Source organism: Montipora capricornis, chromosome 5, assembly GCF_036669925.1.
Source record: "Montipora capricornis isolate CH-2021 chromosome 5, ASM3666992v2, whole genome shotgun sequence".
Taxonomy (NCBI): domain Eukaryota; kingdom Metazoa; phylum Cnidaria; class Anthozoa; order Scleractinia; family Acroporidae; genus Montipora; species Montipora capricornis.
Window position 1 is genome coordinate 14132928 of NC_090887.1, and position 22500 is coordinate 14155427.

Here is a 22500-nt window from a genome sequence, read left to right on the forward strand (position 1 = left end):
TGTGCTAGTCGAAGAGAGTATAACTTTGCGACAATGAGCGAAAGTTAAACTCTGTTAATCAACTGTACGCGTGTACATGCACCAATATGAAGTTGTCAGAATGCCATGACGAATTTCAAGGTGTTCATACATCGCCCATCGCTCATTATCTCACCTTTGCTGCCCTTCAACTGGAAATCCGATTTTCGGGGGATTGAAAATACTTCAAATGTCGGTCTTCATCTGTGATTCTCGGTGACAAAGTCAGGAAGCAGCACTTCGACAGTCTGGCTTGTTGGAAAGCAGTTTGCTAAATGCAAGATTGAGGATTTTCCACCGCAATGATAAAATAAAATGCTATGAACTTGAGAATATTCATTAACCTTTTCTAAGCTTTCAGATACTAATCTCTCATCAAAAGTGAGAACATTTCCGTCCGAAGCATCTAATAGAATTTTAAGATTGTCGAAATTAAATCCTCGTCAGTTTTTTAAGTTTCTCCAAAACACGTTTTAATCCAATATATCAATGTGTCATATACTTCCTGTTATTAAACTATTGGCACAATTTCGGTCGAGTTTCGTTCACAAATAACCTTGTCCAATTATTTTTGTCGCGTTAATTTGAGAAATTAAGGTGCAAATTTTATCGCCTGACCACCTAATCAAGACAGAAAGGATTAGCATTACGTTTCCTGCAAAGCACTTTGAATTTAGGCAAAGAAACATTTGACACTTACGTCCTCTCAGCTTATTCTTTTTCTTCTCTTGTTGAATGGCGTTAAAGCCCTGGCTGCTTTGAATGCATGCAATTCCACTCAAATTACATTTACTTCGTCTTCGGGCAATCAATATTCTTATATTTTCAAGCGTAAAAATTCATTGAATTTGTTTTCATTCATATCTGGAAAGTAATAATTTTAGTTAAGCAATTATTCGCTTGCTGATTGGTTTAATGTAGAACATTGTTCACACTAGTTTCCCGCCATTATCACCAACTGCACATGTTTTTGGTCCTTCGACAAAATGCGTCTTTTGTGACCAGCCAAAGCTCTTCGGTTTTCGTTTCAAGGTACGCAAATTGCAACCCCTCTCGTTGTGGTTTGTAAAATCGCCCCTTCTCCATCTTTGATAGCTGTCGCACTTTTACAACAGGACATTTTCGGCGTCACCTTTCCTGCGAACATATAACTTGCTTTCCGGTCGCACACTCAAGGTGTGCTAATTTGTGGCCGGAGAGTTAAAACGAATAGTTGCATGGAGACAAAGATTATTAAAAGAAACACTTCTGTTGTTGACAGCTTGGAAAATATCTCCTTGCTAATCCCAAAGAACCTGATTTACTCAGACCTTCATTTTTTCCGTTTTCCCAATATATTCATGGTCTTTCTCTACTTACTTTCTTTCCTCAAAACAATCTCTTTTTCCATTTACTTTGGCCACTTTTCAAGTAAATCTAAGTGTCTCCTCTGCATACAAATTAATCAACCGAATTTTTTGGTCATCAACTACTTTGTTCTTATCTCTGTTTATTGGCCTTGTTTTCACGAGCGGTTTTTCAGGTCGCTTAGCGAGCGACCACCGAAAATTCCGTGAAAACAGTTCTTTTCCCAACTCGCTTAAAGTTAAGCGACTCGGCAAATTTCAAAAGAATTCTCATTAAATTTAAGCCACCAGACCAGGTAGCTTAAGCGAGTTGGCAATTTCAAATCGGAAATAGAACAGGCGCGCTATTATTATTATCATTATTATTATTATTTTTATTATTATTGTTATTGTTGTTGTTGTTGTTCTTCGATTTGTCTACATTTTCCCTACTAGGGCCAGAACCAAACCATGGTTCTAAGGCACTAGAGGAGTGTTTGTTCGATTTACTTGATTGAGAGAACCTTTCTCAGAATGTGTGCTGTTCCCAGAAGTGCTGTTTTTTGGATTTCCTGTAGGTTGTGATTGCCTGGGATTTCGCGGAGATGTTTTTCTGTGCCTTTCTTAATAACTCCAAGGGCACATCTGCGACATGCGGGTTATTTCTATTTCCAGGTCTTTGTATTTGGACAGTTTACTTGACACTTTAATAGAGGTTTTTTTTATCAGATGGTATGGCTACGTCAATAAGGGTACATTTGTTTTCCCGCTTATTCTTGATCACGATGTCTGGTCGGTTTGATGTTATTTTTCTATCTGTCTGGATCGGCATGTCATAGAGGATAGTGATGTCATCTTTTTCTACTGCTGTTTTAGGATCGTGTTCATACCACTTGTCTACAGTGTCCACACTGTATTCCCTGCAGATATTCCAGTGGAGGAGGGTTGCGACCTTATTGTGCCGGTGGATATATTCTGTCTTTGCGAGTTCTGGGCAACCTGATATAATGTGGTCTATGGTTTCCTGGGATATATTACAAAGGCGGCAATGAGGATCAGTGCCATCTTTGATAATGTGATGCTGGTATGTTTTAGTAAGGAGAGCTTGGTCTTGTGCCGCTGTAATTAGTCCCTTAATAATAATAATAATAATAATAATAATAATAATAATAATAATAATAATAATAATAATAATAATAATAATAATAATAATATTGTCTGTTCTCTCCTCATTTATTCTTACCCGTGAAAACACGGCCATTCTGAAGCACGTCAGTTTTCTCAAACGAAATAATCAAATTCACAACTACTTTGGCCAGTGAGAACGTTTCACACCTGTATCAGTTGCACACCTAAACGTCGCCTGCCTGAACGTAGCTCACCTATACGTCGCAAACTTGTCTGCCGCCCTAAAAGTAAGCCCCAAATCGTCCCTATTTAGCTGCTTTGTTCATTCATTAGATGACCCACACTGTTTCAGTCAGATGGAACTCAGGTCAAGTTATCAGACTTTTGTGCAAATTCCGTCTGCACTGTCTGTGCTATATTGCGCTTTCTTGGGCATGACACAGTAAACACTTAATGATTGGTCTCAAGGGAAAAGTGAGTTTGTTTCCCCGAGATCCTCAATTCGCTTGAGGGTCGAGGGAAAACGAAACTCAATGTTTCCCGTGGGACCAGTCATTAAGTGTTTTGTTATACCTCACCGCTGAAAATGAACCAAACTAAATACGAGTATAACCTTACTAGTTTAATTATAAGTCAAATACCTCAAACACAAATGAGTAACAATTACTTTCAATAATTAATTTCAACTTTTGTCTCGTTTTATTGCTGTATTTCTTCCTCACTTCATATTTGAAATTTGTCGTGGCCACGATTTAAAAAAGTTGAAAATACTCAGATCACAAGTCATTTGCCCTTTTATAGAGAAGACAAAAAATGCACAAAGCCGGAATGGGTTTGTGTTCGATCCAAGCAGTATATTCAGAGATATGGTCAAAGCGAATTGGGAATCAATTTTTACTTCCTTTTGAGACGAGGTTAGCAAAAACAAAAATTGTAGTGAATCGCATTAAATCGCGCAGAGCGAAAAAGTGGACAATTCGATGTCGGAAAACAATGGAGACCTCAATGAGCTTTCAGGATTCAACAGTTCCGTGACTTTGGAACACGACACCATCACAAGGACGATAGCTACAGTAGTGGGGACCAACTTAGGCCAACTAGGCATGCCATGCAAGAATACGACAGGTTTTAAAGAAGAATCATAGAGAGTACATGGAAATTCATTGTTGGGCTCCAAAATGGGTACGCGCTCCCAATGATCCCCGGGGCGTTTCGTCACGTGATTCTCAGTACACGTGACAGTATACGTCTAAGCCAATCACTTGATAAGATTGATCCTATAACTTGTTAATGACTTGTTTATGAAGATTGTTAACAAATCCAATTGCGTTACTTGTCTAGGAAGTCTTTCACTCCTACTATTATTACATATGTATTCAATATTTTAGGCAAAAAGGGAAATGACTGCAAAAACTCCAAGTCCGGTAAACACGGAAAGGTTATGGGATCATTTCCCGTTAGCGTTTTTTTCTTTCGAAAATAAAAAAAAAATACACTCTTGACCGATGGGAGAGCAACAGATTTATTTGACCTCTTTCAACGAAATTTTGAATACACAGAGCTAACCCGGCGCCAAGCCAATTACGTTTTCCTCGTATAAAGGCCTTGCAAGGCTGAAGTGAATCAAATCTAAACGAACAAGTTAATGTGGCCGACAAGACTACCTGGACTGATGAAGTTGGTTGTTTTCTCTTCTCTATTATAAACACTTGCTTTGTGCTGTTAGCTCTTGCTGAAAAATCTGTTCACAGTTGGCATAAATTTTAATGACCCGGCGGGCTATTTACATGTATATTAGACGAAGTCTATTTTACATCGCAATTTTTAACAACTATTTCCTTCATAAATGTCTATAAGTGAGATGAATCAAAACATTCATTAACAAAAAGTCCGTGCTCACTGTTCCGTTCTTTATTTAGCCCCAAAATGTATAAATAAGCGGATATACAATACTTGTTAGTTGACAAGGGACACACATACGAAACCAAAAGACTTACAAAGTTTTTAGGAAAATAACAACAAAAGAAAATTACGCGGAAGAGGGAAAAAGTTTAAATATTGAATTTTGACTAAATTTATATAAAGGAAACAATAATTTTTTTTGCAAGAAAGAAGACAAAAAGAAAAAAAATGACAAGATAAAGGTATTATCTTTGCATTCGAACGAGTAAGGTATTGCGAATATCAGAGTTCAACCCTACCGTAAACCCTCGGTAAGGTCACAAACTGGAAGACAAATGTTTATACCGCGCACCGGAGGCTAAGTAAATTAGTTGGTTGAGTACCGAGCTGTCATGCACGAGGTTGCGGGTTCGAACCCCGGGCTGACTGATCAACACTCAGGATCTTAATTAAAATAACTGAGGAGAAAATGTTGCCTTTGTTATTTTATCTGCAAATGGTTCGAGAAGAGGAGGGGATGGAGTCCCCGGTGTTGTCAGCGGGCTGTCCTGTTCTCTCTTGCCAGCTAGGCGTGATGTCTCTAAAAGGGCTTATAGTGTATGAGGTCACCTAAGCAGCAACAGCCATAAGTCAAAAAGGGATTTTGCCGAGTGCTGGAACATGCAGATGTAGATTACACTCAAGTTAAGCGTCTACCTTCTTGGATCGCAGTATTTTTAGCACCATTAGTTTATTGTGTAGGTTGCTGTCAAGTTCCGGTTTTGTCTCATATAAGTCACAATTTTGCACAAAGGAAAAGATATTAACACAAGTCGAAAGCTCTACACATAATTTCGAGATATAGTATTCCGCTTGCTTGCTGGGAGATCAGCGGGCTATACAGAATTAATATTATCAATTACTGCCGATCTGCAAAACACATTTAAGGAGACTGGTGTATTAACGTCGTAAAGGGCCGTTTTCATCGTTTTCATACTTTGGATATTTCCTGAAGGTGCGTCTGAATGTCGAACGACACTGCGTGCATAATTTCTATAAACAGTCGCTGGTCGTGGGTAAAAATTGAGGCTGAAAATAATGGGAGATTCATTTGACATTGTCTCGCTTTTTCAGGGTGTTTGTTTTGTGCGCGTGCAACTGGAAATAGTTATAAGCACAACTTGTTGGCACCTTTCACTAATTAGAAGTTCGAAATGACTTAGTCCTTTACATAAGAGTACGCCTTGCAGAAAAAAGACAAGACGCTAACCTTTCAGTATATTCCCTTAAAAATACAAAAAAACTGTGTCGAGACTGGGTGTTAGGATTGATGGTCCTGAAGGGGTAAATGGCAACTAGGAGTGACCTATTCTTAAGCTGGGAAATGAGATTGGAGGTTTCTGGGAGCGGAATTTGACCACTGGGAATGAGAAACGAAGTTCTCAAAAATGGGAATGGAAATGAGGTAATATCAGTCGATTTCCAGTTTTTTCCGCGTTTTAAAATGCTCTTTTGATCGGTTTTTCTTCATATTTGTTGTTTTATTATATTATTCACAGAACTATAGCTACCTGCGAGCAGGAATACTCTGGCGCCCGAGAGTATGGATTTTCTAAGTATTTATGCGTGCCCTCCATATATGTGTGCCTGGTTCTCAGTGTATACTTCACGAAACTCTTATTATATAGCTCAAACCACCAAAAATAAGCGACCTGTCATTGCTGAAAATCAAACATTTAAATATATTAAAATATATTAAACGAATAATATTGCATGCAATACAAAAAGAGAATTGTTGACTAGAGATCTCCCTAGAATCACGGAACAACAAGAGAACTATCGAAAACAATCCGTCTAAGACTGGAATGGAGGATTGCATAAAAAAGAAAGGATTCAAAGAGTTGCAGTCCTTGAAGGACAACTCGACTACAGATGGCCCTCAAGGAACAGTTTCAATCAAATGGTTGAAATCCTTGGAGATTCTAAAGAGATCTCGTGAAACTCTGGATGCAAACGTTAAGGACCTTTCATGAAAACCACCGGGCTCTGGGCTAAAGCTCAATTTGGAATCTTTGTTGAAGCTTCTCATTGAGAGTCAAAATGCTGTGACTCACTTTAAGCGTTTTAACACGTTCACGATGTATGAGTGTGCCCTTACTTTTGGTTGTTCGATTGAAAAGGCTGTGAAGCGTGTATCAAAATGGGCAGCGCATTACTACACACACTCCAAATCCCCTTCCAAGCTTCCAACATCTAGTGCTGTGTCTGTACCACCGATCAGAATTCCTAAACCTATACCATAAACAGTATCCAGAAACGAAGAAGCCCAGACGAGATCGTGGGCAAAACGTCATGGGAAGTGTGTGAGACAGAGAAACATCAGACAGGATAATACCACGGACAGAGCAGTCACACTACCTATAAACCTGTATGAATGTAAATGCTATCAAGCTAGTTTACAGGCACCCCACTTTTCACAATGTGAAAGAAACAATTCAAACTTAACAGAAACATTATTAAGAACCCCAACTGGCAGGAGGCAACCAGTTGGCTATTTACAAAGCGTGGTAGAGTTGACTCCAGGAAAACCGGAAACAAATCCTAACCAGAGGTTAGAACGGGATTTGAACCCGGAGCAGCCGCATGCAAACCCAACGCCCTAACCACTCGACCACGCCGCCTCCTATGTGAAACAACGTTGACCTCTCCACCGAACATAACGAGGCTAATTAAAATCCCGATGGCGAAATGGAGTGTGAGTTGGAAGCACAGCGTTCCGAGGATCTCCAATTGCAGCAGAGGAATCAAAAGGACAGTTTTAGTGTCGATCATGATGATGATGATGATGAAGGTGGCAATGATTCTGCAGAAGGCGATGCTTTTGTCGATGCTTCCCTGGACCCTTTAATTCGACCCTCGAGGTTTGGTAGAATCAGGCCTTTTACTGGCAGAAAGGCTGAGGTTTTACAATCTGGGATGTAGTGGTGAGCTAGACATATTCTTAGCGATATAATCTCGAACGTATGGACCAGTGTTGGCAGCATAAATCTCAAAGAAATGCGGTGAACGATTCTCAGGCTTTTAAACAACCTGAAAAAACCGATGAAACTCTGCTTGTTTCTTCAGGTAGTTGAAACGAACCTTTCACACCATATTCTAACCAACCGTGCGCATTAACAAACGATAGTTATTTAAGAGTTAGACAGGAGAGAAGCAACTTAACTTTGCTTCCATATGTCACTTAAGCGCATGAATATCACTGGACCGATGTGGTTCGAAATCCTATGTCCTCGAGCTGCAGTATCAGGCTTAACTTAGTGGTAACAAGCAGCGCGCATTAGCCGCGTCTGATATACGGTACGCACAAAGGGCGACTATATATAAATAACATTTCTTATTGACGGGGATTTCTGATAAAAATCCAACTGGGACTGGGATTTTGCCAAAATTTCCGGTGGGAAATGGGATTGTAACCCCCCCCCCCCCCCCCCCAAAAAAAAAAAAAAAAAAAAAATTCCTTCAGGGCTCTCAGGATTGAATACTGGAGAAAGCGTTTTTTTAAGATATTATCATTTCATTCAGCTTGTTTTTCCTTTTTTTATGGAATTGCCACAAGTTCAAGGACACAGGGCTTCCACATGGCTGTTTGGTCGAAAAACTAATACACTGTAATAATAATAATAATAATAATAATAATAATAATAATAATAATAATAATAAACTGATCGCAAAATAGATGCGAATACACTAGATATCGTTATTAAAGATTTCTAACAGGAAACATGCCCACTGATAGATATGACATGCCCACAAGACTCAAACCTCTCAAGGAAAGAGTTTCAGAAGTTGACTCATTACAAGGACCTTGAAATCGAAGTAACTAAAATGTGGAAACGCAAGACGAACATAGTAGCTGTAGTAGTAGGAACCCTGGGGATGATTGAGATAGGAACTGAGCAACATGTGAACAAAATACCAGGAAACATAAATATGGCAGAACGTCAAAAAATAACCTTTATGGGCACTGCTCATATTTTACAAAAGACTTTATCTCTACAATGACCAAGAGGAAAAGATTACGATATACAATGTCACAGTACACAAACTAACTTCTGTTGCAAAGTGCCCTTTCTACTCTTAGGTTCCGGAGGAAACATGGTAGTGAGACACCCAAAACTACTCATGAAAAAGATGATAACAACAATAACAATAATAATAACAATAATAATAACAATAATAACAACAATAATAATAATAATAACAATAATAATAATAATAATAACAACAAGGATATAAAGTGAGAGTAATACCAGCGATCATAGGATGCTGTGGTGGAGAAATGCGAGAATTAAAACGAGACCTACGAGAACTATTCGATGAGAAAACAACTGAACGAATAACTAAAGAAATGCAAAAGACAGTATTATGGGAAAGCAAAACCATCACTAGAAAGATAATGGCAGGACTGATTAAAAGAAAAGTGACGTTTTCATTTTTAGCCACCAAACTTTGTTAGCTAAATTCTTTTCGCAACCTATGTGAAAATGGAATTCACTTCACTTCACTTTAATGATAAATGCAACCTACAAGTTTGTATATATATGCACAGCGCATAAGAATTACATTTCCTTGATTAGGACCTCGAAAGCCGCGATGTCTAAATTAGAATTTACTGCAAAAGAAGGTAATCTATTCCACAGCCTAATTGCTCTAGGCAAGAAACTAAATTTGAAAATATTGGTTCTAGCAAAAGGAACGTTAAAGTGTTTATTATGCATATGGCGGGAATGTCTTGAGGGTTGGGATAGATTCTTTGTTGGAATGTTCGCCAGTTGGTTAAGTCCTTGGTTGAAAAGACATAAGGTGGCTGCATCTCTGCGGTCTCTTAGGGGTTTCCAGCCCAGTTTCAATAGGTGACGTGTAATTGTTCCCTCTTCATAATTAAAATAATCTGATGTAACAAACCGCACAGCCCGACGCTGGACTTTCTCGAGTTCCTGGATTAGGTTTTGAGTTGGAGGGTCCCAGATGGCGCTGGCGTACTCCAGGATGGGTCGTACAAGGCCTACATAAGCTGCCTCCTTAGTATTTTGATCGCAGAAATACAGGTTTCTCCTCAGCAAGCCCAAGATTTGATTGGCCTTACGGGTGACGTCAGCGACGTGCTTATTCCAGCGAAGATGGTGAGTGATGGTTATGCCTAAATACTTTACTTCCTTTACAGAATCAAGGGCCGCACCCTTGAGGTGGTACAGGTGCAGGATGTTGTTACGTGTCTTTGTGGAGACCCGCATGGTTTTACATTTCGACGGGGAAAAGTCCATCAACCAGGTATCAGCCCACACAGCCAGCCGATCGATGTCTTGCTGCAACATCTCGCTGTCTACTATGGAGCTCACTTTCCTGTAGCAGATGCAATCATCGGCGAAGAGACGAATCTCTGTACCTGGGCTTACAACCTCCACGATATCATTAATGAACAGATTGAAGAGAATGGGCCCTAGGACTGTTCCCTGGGGTACACCAGATGTAACACATGACCATTCAGAAACAGACCCATTGACGACCACTCGCTGTCTTCGTTGACAGAGGAAGGAGTCTATCCCTGAAAGGGTACGCCCGCTGATGCCCTAGCTAAACAATTTCGACTTGAGTCTCTCGTGCGGCACTTTGTCAAAAGCCTTGGCAAAATCAATTATAAAGGCATCCGTTTGAAACCCACGATCTATATTAAACGCCCAGTCATTAATCACATGGCATAACTGTGTCGTACAACTGTGTGATTTCCTAAATGCATGTTGGCGATCAGACAATATATTGTTGGCGTCTATGTGGGCCATGATGCTGGAGCAGATGATGTGTTCGAGAATTTTGCAGACTATGCAGGTCAGCGAGATAGGTCGATAATTAATTGCAAGAGATCTGTCGCCCTTTTTAAAGAGCGGGCAGACGTTTGCGTCGCACCAGTCATTAGGCAAAGAACCATTGTCGAGGGACTTCTGAAAAATGAACGCCAAGGTTGGTGAGATGACTGGTGCCAGTTCCTTAAGGACTATGGGGTGTAGGCCATCGGGACCAGCAGCCTTAGATGGCTTAAGGCTAGCAAGTAATTTGAAGACCCCACCCTCAGTGATTTGGATGTTTGGCATATTGGAGAACTTTCGCTTTAAAAGCGGGATTCATACAATGTCCTCAGATGAGAAATTATCCCAAAATTGCTGGTTTAGAGTCGAAGCCTTCTCAGGGTCAGATTCAGCGAGATGGCCATTCTGTGATTGAAGAGGTGGCATAGACTGGCTGTCCTTACGTTGAGAAGCGATGAGTTTCCAAAACGACTTGGGATTTGATTTGACATCCCCGATAACGCTATTAATATAGTTGTTACGTGCAACACGGAGACACGAGTTCAATTTCCTTCTCACCATGCGCCATTTGTGGCGAAGCCTCGCACTGCCTGTACTTTTGAATTTTGCGTGAAGGCGGTGTTTCCGGCGAACTAGACGACGTAAATACGGCGATAACCAAGGCAACTTATCACGGCCGCTGACATACTTTGACGGAATGTTCCTCTCGATCGAATTCAGCAAACAATTCTTAAATGCTGACCAGTCCTCCTCAACAGAGCTGGATTGAAAAAAGTCATCTTTGTGTTGAGTCATGTCAGTGCGCATTTTGTCAAAGTCCGCTTTGGCGTACAGGTAAACTTTACGGCGTGGTTTGCGTTGAGCTGGAGTAGCACAGGCGAGTGAACAGCCAATCGCATCGTGATCGCTGAACTTAGCTGGTGATCTAATATTTGATGCATGTCCCGGTCGATTGGTCATCAAGAGATCCAAGGTCTTTTCTTCACGTGTAAGAAAGGTGATCAGTTGTTCCATGTAAAAATCACGCAGTATGTCGACTAGAACTAGTCCTTCAGAATCACAGAGCTCCCCGCCATTCCTGTTGGTAACCGTTTCCCAGTCCACGTAGCGGAAATTGAAGTCACCCATCACATCACATGACAAGATTCTCAATTAATATCAAGGATATATTTTGGAAGATTTCTCAAAGGAAGAGGAACGAATAGGGCCAAATTATATGAAACTTGTACAGAGATTTGCATATTTATTGGCTAAAGTAGGAAATAATAATAATAATAGACTTTCGAAAAGTCCTTCGTCTAGATACGCGCGGAACTTCGCGTACGAAAAATCACGATTCGCTCGCTAAAACATTTTCTCCTGGGATTATCGTGAGGTCGACTTGTGGCAAGTCTATAATAATAATAATAATAATAATAATAATAATAATAATAATAATAATAATAATAATAATAATAATAAACATTATAAAAAGAGGCCCCGTCCTAAAGCTCTATATTGCCTTTTTTCAATGAACGGTAAAAAGCAAGCAGCGACTTCACTAACAATATAAGAAAGTTCTAACAACTATTATGAATAAAACTGACTTCTTAAAACTGATTTAAGCTTCCGGATTTATCTGAAAAGAACTGGCACTTAAACTATAGATCAACTGAAAAGGTCATTCCAACGTTTAGGGGAACAAACGCATTAAAAACTTACTTCAAGGTATTTATTTACTAACTTGTTCATTCCTATTGGATGGTAGATAGCATACTTACGAATGTGTAACTTTTACCACTTGAAATCACTGTTACAACTTGGAATTGAAGTTATTTCAGTAACGCTTTGAAAGTTAACAAAAAAATTTCAAAAATAATCCTCTGAAAAGCGGTGCACGTGGAAGTTCTTGATATGGTCAGATCTGGTCTTTTCCTCACAATTTTTGCGTATGCACATTTGATGGTCTTGAAAAAAGTATTCCATACGATAGCTGTTTCGAGAAACTCAACCTGGCTCATTATCGAAATAAATCAAATGGTCTTGATAAAAGCACTCGATGTGATCGTTGTTTCGAGAAACTATCGAAATCAATCAAATCAATTTAACATGTTGCACACAAGTCAGACAATTAGATATGAACCGAGTCATCCAAAGAGACAATTAAAAATCTATCTTTTCTTAAGCCGTACTATCGCAAAAAACAAAAACTTAAAATAGAACCTTACTGAGATCATTCATTAAAAGCGCAAGAGGACTTTGCCGCCATCAGTTACCGCGAAACGAGGAAAAAGTCCTTGCGGCTTTAATAGACCTCAACTTTGAACTTCATATCTAGCTCTACTCACTTTGTCCAGTTGTGAAGGCACAAAGCGTTACAATAGATCTTGCTAGAAATTCAGCTTCCTTTCCGACAGACGATCGTCTTATATAGACGTTCAGTTAAAACTAGTTAAGGCCACACAGATTTCATAACATCAACTACTTTCTTCCTTCCTAAAAACTCAGATTTGGGCTGCGTACGAAAAAGCCCTATCATTCGATTTCATCCGATTTCTTCCGATCCCCTTTTTGAATCAAACTTTTTCTCCTTTTTTTTCGCTACAGTCGCTTACCTGCGTAAGAAACATCTGATAAATATCTCTCAATTTCCTTTAACTCCTCATATCTGCTTTAATAAATTAGCAAGACACCAACCATTTAAATTTTATTATTTCGAACAGATAGGTACCGAAGCAAGTTGATGGTACAGTAACTCTCTCAGAGTTTGGAACTTCGTTGGAACTTCGTTGTCCTTCCCTGAAGCTGAAGTTACATATTTTACCCTAAATAATCGCTCAATTAATGGGTCTTTTTAGCTCCGTCATATGATCTGAGCTTCTGCACCAAATGGATATCTTTGCTTTATTAAAAATTTGTTTTTTGTATAGTGTTTAGATTAAAAGCCGACAAAGTGATTTTACGATGAAATCAAATCCTTTTAGCCACGGCAGCAAATTTCGAACTTTGCTGACACCCACCTAAATGAACTTTTAAGTTTTGTAAATAATAGGCGTTGCAGCTCAAGTTTGTGTGCGAGAACCTCGATTTAACCGGTGAACCGGGAACGTTAGTTCATCCTTTCGATTTCTTTAATAGAGGTTATTTCCATACATTTCACTTCGAATAGTATTAAAAATACAAATCTTTCGATTAGACGGTTTTCGAAGGTCGAAGTTAGTTGAACGAAACGTGCACTTATAGCGAGGGTTGCAAACTAAAATCGATTGTATACTAGACACAGCTTGAAGGCCAGTACACTATTTCTACCTCATGTTTGACACATAGATCGAGCTATTTCGATAAGCCGAGCGCCACAAGGTTTAAATTCTCAGGTGTTCTTGGAGAGAATTCCACTGTCGCGGAGGAGGACGAACACGTTCCCTATTATAAGCAATAGTATGTACTTACATGTAGCGGGCGATATTGTGAAGGCAGCTGATCAACGTGCTTGATCCTGCAAAGTGGGATAAATGAAGATGACGATGTTGCCGCTTGATAACACCACAACGAAGTGACGTGAAAAAAACACAATGTTCTTGTAAAATCAGTTTATGGTAACTTACGTCTCAAGTTAATATACTATGTTGTGACAGTTTTCGTTTGCGGGAAGGAACCAACGTGTTCAAACCTCACTCCCTGAAGAACTTTGTAAATGCAAAATGTAGGCTAATTTGCTTCAATTCTGGCTGATTCCTGGGAAGTTATTTGACAACATGACAGACAAGCCGCGTAAATTCGCCGACTGATCTGTTGACCGAAAATCTACCGCTGAGATGACCACTTAAATTAACGGCAATAGAGAAATAGCCTCGTCTGCCATTACTGACGGCTACAAAGGAAATTAAACGGCTATATTAAAATTGTCAAAATAATTGAAAAAACCGATTAGTTACTTCTTTTCGTACGAAAGTAATGGATTTGACTTTGTTATTGCAGTAATTGATTTCCTTTTCTCGGCATCTAATTTCGGTGTTTTTCGCGATGTCAAAAAGGAATCGCCAAAATTTGTCACGAAACCTAGAAACCTGGAAACTGACGCCGGAATGAAGAACTGAAGTACAAGATGGCGAAGAATGCTCTCGACTCGATTCGTCAGCTGATCGTTAGAATATATTTCTTCCTAAGGCCAGTTATTCCGAATCATATGAGCTTTGACCTAAAAATCGCCACTAAAAGTTATTCGTCAATTTAACAAAAAGTTACATTGTAAAAAATTTAATGGAATGTATTCCGGTTCATGCATGTCTTTCTGAGAATTGTAAACCATCTCCTGTTGCGTCAGAGCTATAAACACATAATTCAATAGGTCGCTCGAAGCAAACGGTCAGTTTTTTAGCTGTCACTTCATGTTCTTTGTGAATGTTTTCATGTTCCGTGTTTTTGCACCAAAAAATTGCCCAACGCCTTGTGAAAAGAGATCGGCTATGACGTATGGCTTCAGTTTGAAATGGAAGTACGGCAAAACATCTGGAAGATGCGAACTAATAAACGAGATAAAGGATTTAATTCGTTTTATTGATACAAGTAAACGGATTTACGACCTTATCTGCTGATTGCATCCACGACAAAGCATCGGCAAACAGAAGGCAGTAAATCGGCCCGGCCGGACTCGTTTGAGTCGTGTGCACACAGCTGCATACAATGAAACTACCATGAACGTTCTCGAACTTTGAAAACAAAAACAAAAACGGGGAACATTCATCACTGCATCGGAGTTTGAAGTGGGCGTCGATGTCTGATGGAAGTTTGCCACAGTTTTGTGCTAAATGACCGGTGTAAGAAAGAAATAAACCAAGGGAATTAAAGCAAACTTCTCCTTATCATGTACTGCAACCTAAATGGGACAGAAGGACTACAAAGGTATGTTTGCCAATGCTTTTAATTTTAAAAACCTTAACATTGACATGGTAACAGAGTTGCAGAGAATCTCTTAAATTACCGGTTTCTTAATTTCCAATGCAGGAAATAGAAACAATCACAATTCGGTACCTTCAAGGGAAATTATCGCTTCAGTTACCTCGAAAGTCATAGCCTCAGTACTTTTCGCTAAAAATGAGATCTTTAAAATGTAAAATCATGTAGTTTCTTGATGAAGTAACTGACAAAGATAACGCCGGCCGGTAAATAATGTAGGTGTCCTTCCCGATTTCGGGAAGAATGCAAAGAGGACTATTCGGTACTATTTTAGTGGTCTATGTCAAAACGTTCACGCTTACAAACATTCTTGAGAACCAGGAGAAGACATGCGACAATGTTTTTTGCAAGAGGAGTCATCCATTTTTAAAGTGCAATCCATACACTTTCATCCTGACAATCCGTAACAAACGAAAACAGGACACGATCTTAGACAGTCGTTTAATGTATTATGGCTCTCTTGCGCGGTCTGGAATCCTTATAAGACTAGATTGCTGTCATCATTTTGTTAGCGAACGGGGCTTTGGGCGTGTGATGCCCAACGAGTTTGCCAAGCAGAAAGGTTTCTGATGAGTCCCTTCGTCGGAATGAAACGAGCTTCGTAAGACTAACCACGAACAATGTATTTTGACTCGAGGATAGTCGGTAAAAGCGCGGGTGCTCCTTTTTCCGGAGTCGAATCCACGAACCTTGCGATCACTTGTTCTGATGTTCTACCACTGGGCCATAGGAGGCTCCTGGGAGCAAGGCCACTTCATCAGTTTCAAGACGTCTTCAAGAACTGTGAAAGAACAAATGAAAATAGCGTGCAAAAGCCCCTTAAACGCTTCCTTCTTGTGGTGGGAGCTGTGCATAGAAATAAGACATGCAAGTGAAGAGAACAGCCAGTGCCGACACCCATCTAAGCTGTAAGAAGACAACCGCCAGCTGTTTTTAAAGCGACGTGGAATTGGATTCGGGACTCGGACATCAAAGAAAAATCCCGTCAGTTGTCAAACCGGGTTTGAACTTGGAACACCTGCATTCATTCCAGCGAGTTTTTCTTTCTCTATTGTTAAATGTACTAGTATCGCTTCTGCGAAAGTCATTATATATACTTTGCTCAAAGTGAACTGTTGCAAAGGATTGCAATAAACGAAACGCCTAAAACCCGGGCCCTAAAAGGTTCCCTGTGATAACACAAAATCAACTCGCATCATTGTGAAGTTTCATTTCATTTTTGTGTTTACACCAAATCCTGCAGGGAAACATCCATGAAATGTACATGAACTGTAAACACTCGATTTAAAGTTGGGCACCCATGCAAAGCCCGTCTCGTCCTTGTAACTATTGATAATAATGATGAAGTGTACCCGTGATAAGGTGATGAGGTGGTTGCTTGAAAACGGGCGAAGCAACAACAATCATCCTTGTTAGGACCCACCAGTGAGGCAAAGCCGAATCAATACAGAGAGTTGCCTTAATCTCCACTCCGCCCCATAATATAATAGCACCTACGGCTGAGCATGTGAGTTCATGGACCTGGGAATGGAGCTCCCCTAGGAATAATCAACTTTAATATCACTCTTTGGGCGGTATTTCCATTGTAGGGGACCTGGTGACTTATTGTATTAATTTTAACAGCTGCCTTTGGTAATTAAATCATCAAATAAATCAACAATAAATGAGCTCTGCTTTTAAAACAGTTTATATTTTTTACAAGCCTGCAACCTAAGTCACTTTGTGCACGTGTTCAATGCTGTCCACAGGCACTCAAATGGAGTTAAATAAAGAGAACGCAAGCCGATGTGGGTTTTGCCAGTCTGAAAAAGAGACCCTCCCTTGTCCTCAAGGCGGGAACGAACGCTTTTCAGACTTCCGCCACTTAACGGGACAGCCGCATTCGTGATGCTCCTGTAGTCACAAATCATCAAATGATTGGATTAACCAATATTCCACCAGGGCAACAAGCGACTTTTGATTTGATTGGTTCTGATGACATCCAACAGAGTTTATGAACATTGATATGAAGGTCCACAGGATTCACAATATATCATCATCATTGTCCAAGTGGACGCTTAAAAATGCAGTTTTAAAATAGTTTTATTTTTTTTATGAGGATTGAGAAAGTTCCATGCATAATTATTTCTGTTAAAACGTTTCTCTCAGCGGGAGGTGGATAAAGACATAGACAAGGTGGCCGGCATAAAAAGTAGATTAAAAAAAGACAGCATGGTGCCAGAGGTGGCATTTGCATTTATTACCCCATATTCTATCCAATAATATTATATGTAACAAGTCAGGGTGGCTTAGTGGTTATCAACCGCGCCTCCCACCTCTGCGAACCAGGTTCAACCCTAGTCTCGAGGTTCTGTGCGGGCTGAGTTTCAGTCGATCTCAATCTGACTCCGAGGGTTTTTCTCAGGGTACTCCGGTTTTCCTCCTGCGTCAAAATCGACTCTAGATCAATAACATCCGGGCGGATACCTTCGTATAGGGATAACCTCTGGCATCTCTCCCTTTCATATTATCATTACCTTTGGAATTAAATTTGTTCGTCCAGAAATATTATGGATTTGTGCATTTTCATCGTTAATGGAGCTTTCATAAACTTGTGGTACGTCCTGGCAAGGAGATGATCTGAGAAGCCATGCCTTTCGATTATGAAAGCAAAATTACACCTTATCAATTTAGGTATCTCACATGTTTATCTCTAGGTAAAAAAAGAAATCATACAATTTATGACACTCACCTGAAAATGGGGATCGAGGTTGAACTCGGAAAGCCATTAGATTAGAGTAATTGGAAAATGGATGGAACAGTTCATGTACTAAGTTTTCCAACTCTGACTGAAATGCTGTAAAATGCAGTTCCACTTCCTGCTGTGGTTGTAAAAAAATGGACCATTTTCAAGACTATACGGAGCAAAGAACTCCCATTGGCATTGTTTTTTAAACCCTCATCATATGCAAAATGTACATCATTGTTCAACCGAGAGAGAGAGACCCTTTCGAGGTAATCAATCATGCCTACGTTGTTTGCTTTACGAGCTGCATAATTAAATTGCGTTAATTGAAATTCTCCCTCTACACTAACTGTTATATTTCCGAATTTACCCAAAAAATTACAATCGGGCATTTACTTTGATGCACTCTTCGTCTACCCTCTCTGCCTCAAAGATCGTGTCGAAGTATGTACCTCTCTGAAGTTATCTTTTTAACCGATCTAATGAATTGTTTTCATATTTACATTTCAAAAATCATTGTTAACTTTTATATCAGCAGCTTCATCTGCTAGAGTGCTTTTTTAACTTTCGCATTCCCATATCCAGTTGTAACCGACCACAAATTTTATATTAAGGACCTTACGAAAGGACGAAAACGGCGCCAACGAGAACGTTGTCTAAGAATATTATTTCCCGTTATTGTAATCATTTCGTGATAACTCCAAGGCGTTCGGAATGGAAGGTGTTTATCAACATTACGGGAATAAAATTGGCATGAACGGTGTGGTTGTTTGGGAAGAGAGTTAAAAATATTTCGTCAGGTTCTCACGTCCTTTACACAACCTCAAATTCAGTCACTGATTCACGTCGTTGTCAGGCCGACGACGGCAAAGAAATGTACCAAAATGCAAAACGCAGGTGCAGGGCGTGCAGAGCCTTTGCTTTTGTTCATTAAGCCCATTGTTTTGCGGCGTTTTCCGCGTAGCCGTCGTCGTCGTCCTGTCGTAAGTTCCCTATTTTCAATGGAGCGTCGTCGTTCGTTTAGTGGCAGATCACTTTCAGTGACGTCCATTAAATCTCAAAATGTCCAAGCGTCCATGTTCATGTGTTTAAATGTGCTTTGCTCTCATTGAAAACTGTACCAAGGAAAACGGAATCTAAAAATGACTGAAACTTGCAACTTCTAGATGTTTCTGAAAAATTAACTTAGCCCATTCACCTTAAGAAATATAGAGTAGAGGACAGCGTTTTAAAATGTTTTAACTTCCTTTCAAAGTGGAAAAGGCAGTACTAGGACGCTTTAAGCAAATTAGATATTCAGCATCAATGTTTAACTCTTTTATCGGATGTTATCAATATTGGCAAAGAAATTTCCATAAAAGCGGTGAGAATGTAAGGAAATAATCTCAGATGAGAGAATTATTATTTTTCCATTACACAAACGGAAAGAAGCAATTTACGGACAGCAGCTGAAAAAATTGGACCCCCTCTATGTGATGAGTCACAACAATCTACAATAGATAGCATTGATAAGCTGTACTTCAAGTTAACAATAACATGCCGATAAAAAAAGAAACTACACACTTGGAAACCATGTTTTCGTCCAGTTTTTGACATCATGAATAATCACCACGGGGGAGTACTTCCAAGTTAAAATTTCATGATTAAGACTTCTTACTGATTAGTATGCTATCTTCCATAAAGGGACTCAAGTATTTGTACTGGTAATAAACCTCTCATTAAAGATTTATCGTGGGTGAAATAACTAGCTTGTCGCCTAGTTAATGATAATAGGTCTCCATCCTAAGGTTTTTGTTTTTGTTGAAAGCAACAAAAAGAGAACTCATCGTTTATAAGCTCTCTTCAGTACAAGTGAGATTTTTCTCCTTTTTAAACCAATTACGCATTTCCATTTCCCGGTGACAAACATCTATCCAGCAACTAGCCAAAAAACTAGCTGTGTTAAGTAAAAATTTTGACATGTCAATTGAAACTATTTTTCTCAAAAATCGTAAAATTTAAAATTAGTAAAAATACTGTCCTTCTTCGTTTCCGTTGTCCAAAGCGGGGTTGAAACTAAAAAGCTCCAAAATTGAAATCTAAACAATAAAAGACTTTAAAAAACATTTCACTCGGCTGTCCACTCTGTTGTCGACTCTCACCTTTGCTCAAAAATTGCAAAGGCGTTGCTCCAACCTTATCAGTGACATAGAAAGCTCAGAGTTTATGCGTGGGATTGGTTGAGGCCGTGCAGCCTTGTAAAAAAAAATACGCTCCCAACGGCCCTCATTAGCTTTTTTCTGGACATGATGAGACATTTTGAGACGGACGTCATAAAAGCCTCTGATGGGCACGGCTCCAAGCAGACTGCCACCAAAACGACACTTAAGTAAAACTATTCACGGATAACATAAGGTATCTGCTGTTCCACTTATAAAACACCGGGTGCAATTTCAATAAAGGAGTAAAATGAAAAATAAGTGGCATATGACAAAACTGTCAAAAATACTGTATTTACTTGCGCACCTGAAGGGACGATTTTTAAACAACTCGTTTCCAGAATTCCTTACAGAATTCTGTAGCCGGTTACAATAGGAGGATGAACTCGATGAACTCCCTGATTAAACGACTGGAAAAGATAAGTTTTGTTCGTTGACTGTCTACATGAAATCGCATTTTGTATTGATAAGTTTGCTTTTATCCTAAATATGTGTCCTGTACGTTTACTGTTTCATTTGTTTCATTACACTACACACCTAGATAAGCATTGCTACACACGTGTAGTGTATATTATAACCATAAATTTGTTTTTAAGAAATAAACTTGAAACGCTCCAAATAGGTCTAAATAAGGACACCGCACAAACCTTAAGGCACATTTCATGTCAACTGTTATGCGTATCTGAAACTCTTCGATCCACACCGAGGACGATTTCCTTTAAGAGTGGAAAAAGAACGATCAGACCACGATCACCTGGCGTCAAAGGATTGCACAGCATCGGCAATAAAAAAAAGGGAACAGCAGATCTTTTTATAAACATAATGAAATGTACTCGGAACACGCGCGCACTTGCAATTGCTATTCTGGTTTAATGTACCTTGGGGGCGTTAAGGTTCGTTGTGATCATAAATAGGTCTAAATAGTCTTGTTAGCAACAAGTCGGTAGCCCGCATAGATCATGGGGCAAAATAGCACGATGAAATGTAACATCTTCTAGACTTATAAGACCACACTTAAAAAGATTATCGACTTTTTTAAGACGAAAGCAACAGACGTGAAACATATGGGCCTTGTGTGTTCATGATGTGAACAAAATTGTCTTAAAATGAGGCTTCGACGACTTCCTTTCCATCTGAGACTTATGCGGTTTCTACCCAAATTGTTTGGAAATGCAAAAGTAACCTAAATCGCATGTCGTCTGCTCAAAGAAAGGATCGATTAATTTAATTCTTAGATTTCCCCTACAAGGGCATACGCTGCAAGGAAGATAGAACCCTAAAACATAAGTTAAGGTTTGACCTCAGATTCTCAGCTAATGGCGGAAACAGATGCGATCAATAATTACCTAAAATGAGAAACAATAGAAACTGAACTTGAGTCTCTTCACTGGCTTGAGTTGATTTACAATACATCAATTTCCACACAAAAGAACGACGACATTTTGAGAATCTAACGAAACGGAATCCAGTCATTGTTTATCATGATATAATAACTGATTTTTTGCACATGAATGGTTCTATCACATCAGCGATATCTGACCTTTGATGGCAGGCATCCACACAGGGGTGACCTATTTCAAGCTTTACGTGCTCTCTGTTTGGTGACTTGATAACGTTCGCCACCTTGAATGCTGTACTGAAGAGGCTCTTAGGTCTTAACTTGTAAACTTTAAGGATACGAACATTGCAAACTGGATCGAACCCCTCCAAAAGGTATGCAAGTGACTTATCACCTGTAACACACCCTCAAGTTGTAATTGTTCATTCTGCGGTAAGTTTCTGTGCAAGGATCTCGTTTTGCCATTGCATTGTTAGCATAGTTCTAGCTAAGTACCTGTGTTGTCTCTTAAATTCTACACTTCACTCTGGAGATTTATGTTTAAAGGGTAAAAATGCGGTCGTCAGGCACGCAATATTGATGTACGTGTTGGAATCAATGACATTTCTCAAGAATTGTCTCGTTGAATTTTAATAGTATCAATTAACCTTGCTGAACCCGCAAAGAAAATTGCAAAATGGAAAAACATTTGGCGAGGTTTTGCGGGAAAAGTTGTTGTCTTGCATGTACGTACGTAAAAGTTCCAAAGAACAAACCTTCGCGACTATCTACCGAGATGAAAATGCTCTTTCTAAGAAAATTAAATTGACCACTTTGCTTCAGAACAGTTCGTTCGTAACTAATGCATATTATGATCGAGCGGTTGGGCGTGAATTTATTTCTTACAACATAATTTTAATAACAGCTGAGTCAAGTCCATCTTTTTGACATTGCTGAAAATCGTTTGAAAAGTCACTGACGAGTTTAAAGTTCTTAGAATTTAAAAAGCACTTAGCTTTGCAAGCTAAAAGGACTTGAGAAATTTCTAATTAGCATGTGTTAAATTGATGGGCGGTCTGTAAGAGTTCAAATTGAAATTTGAGTTGTA

The 22500-nt window shown here is 39.3% G+C and overlaps 3 protein-coding genes across 10 annotated transcripts in view; 1 reads left to right on the top strand and 2 right to left on the bottom strand.

Annotated features, from left to right (window-relative positions):
• The window catches only part of LOC138048827 (octopamine receptor beta-2R-like), a 22576-nt gene extending 8616 nt beyond the window's left edge, over positions 1-13960 (bottom strand). The window contains exons 1-2 of one of the 2 annotated variants that reach the window (XM_068894946.1): positions 13801-13960; positions 13646-13691 (exon numbers count right to left, since the gene is read on the bottom strand). The gene's annotated coding sequence lies outside the window, so the exon portion shown is untranslated. Of the gene's footprint in view, positions 413-13645; positions 13692-13800 lie in introns of those variants that run through there. The other variant, XM_068894947.1, reaches the window with a different exon arrangement.
• A 1089-nt stretch (positions 13961-15049) lies between these two features.
• The window catches only part of LOC138049579 (5-hydroxytryptamine receptor 4-like), a 26961-nt gene continuing 19510 nt past the window's right edge, over positions 15050-22500 (top strand). For 2 of the 6 annotated variants that reach the window (XM_068895926.1, XM_068895929.1), the window contains exon 1: positions 21643-21787. The gene's annotated coding sequence lies outside the window, so the exon portion shown is untranslated. Of the gene's footprint in view, positions 15098-21642; positions 21846-22500 lie in introns of those variants that run through there. The other 4 variants (XM_068895935.1, XM_068895930.1, XM_068895934.1 and 1 more) reach the window with 4 other exon arrangements.
• LOC138049581 (D-serine dehydratase-like) overlaps positions 15186-22500 on the bottom strand; it is a 53095-nt gene continuing 45780 nt past the window's right edge. The window contains exon 8 of one of the 2 annotated variants that reach the window (XM_068895942.1): positions 15186-15932. The gene's annotated coding sequence lies outside the window, so the exon portion shown is untranslated. Of the gene's footprint in view, positions 15933-21838 lie in introns of those variants that run through there. The other variant, XR_011132406.1, reaches the window with a different exon arrangement.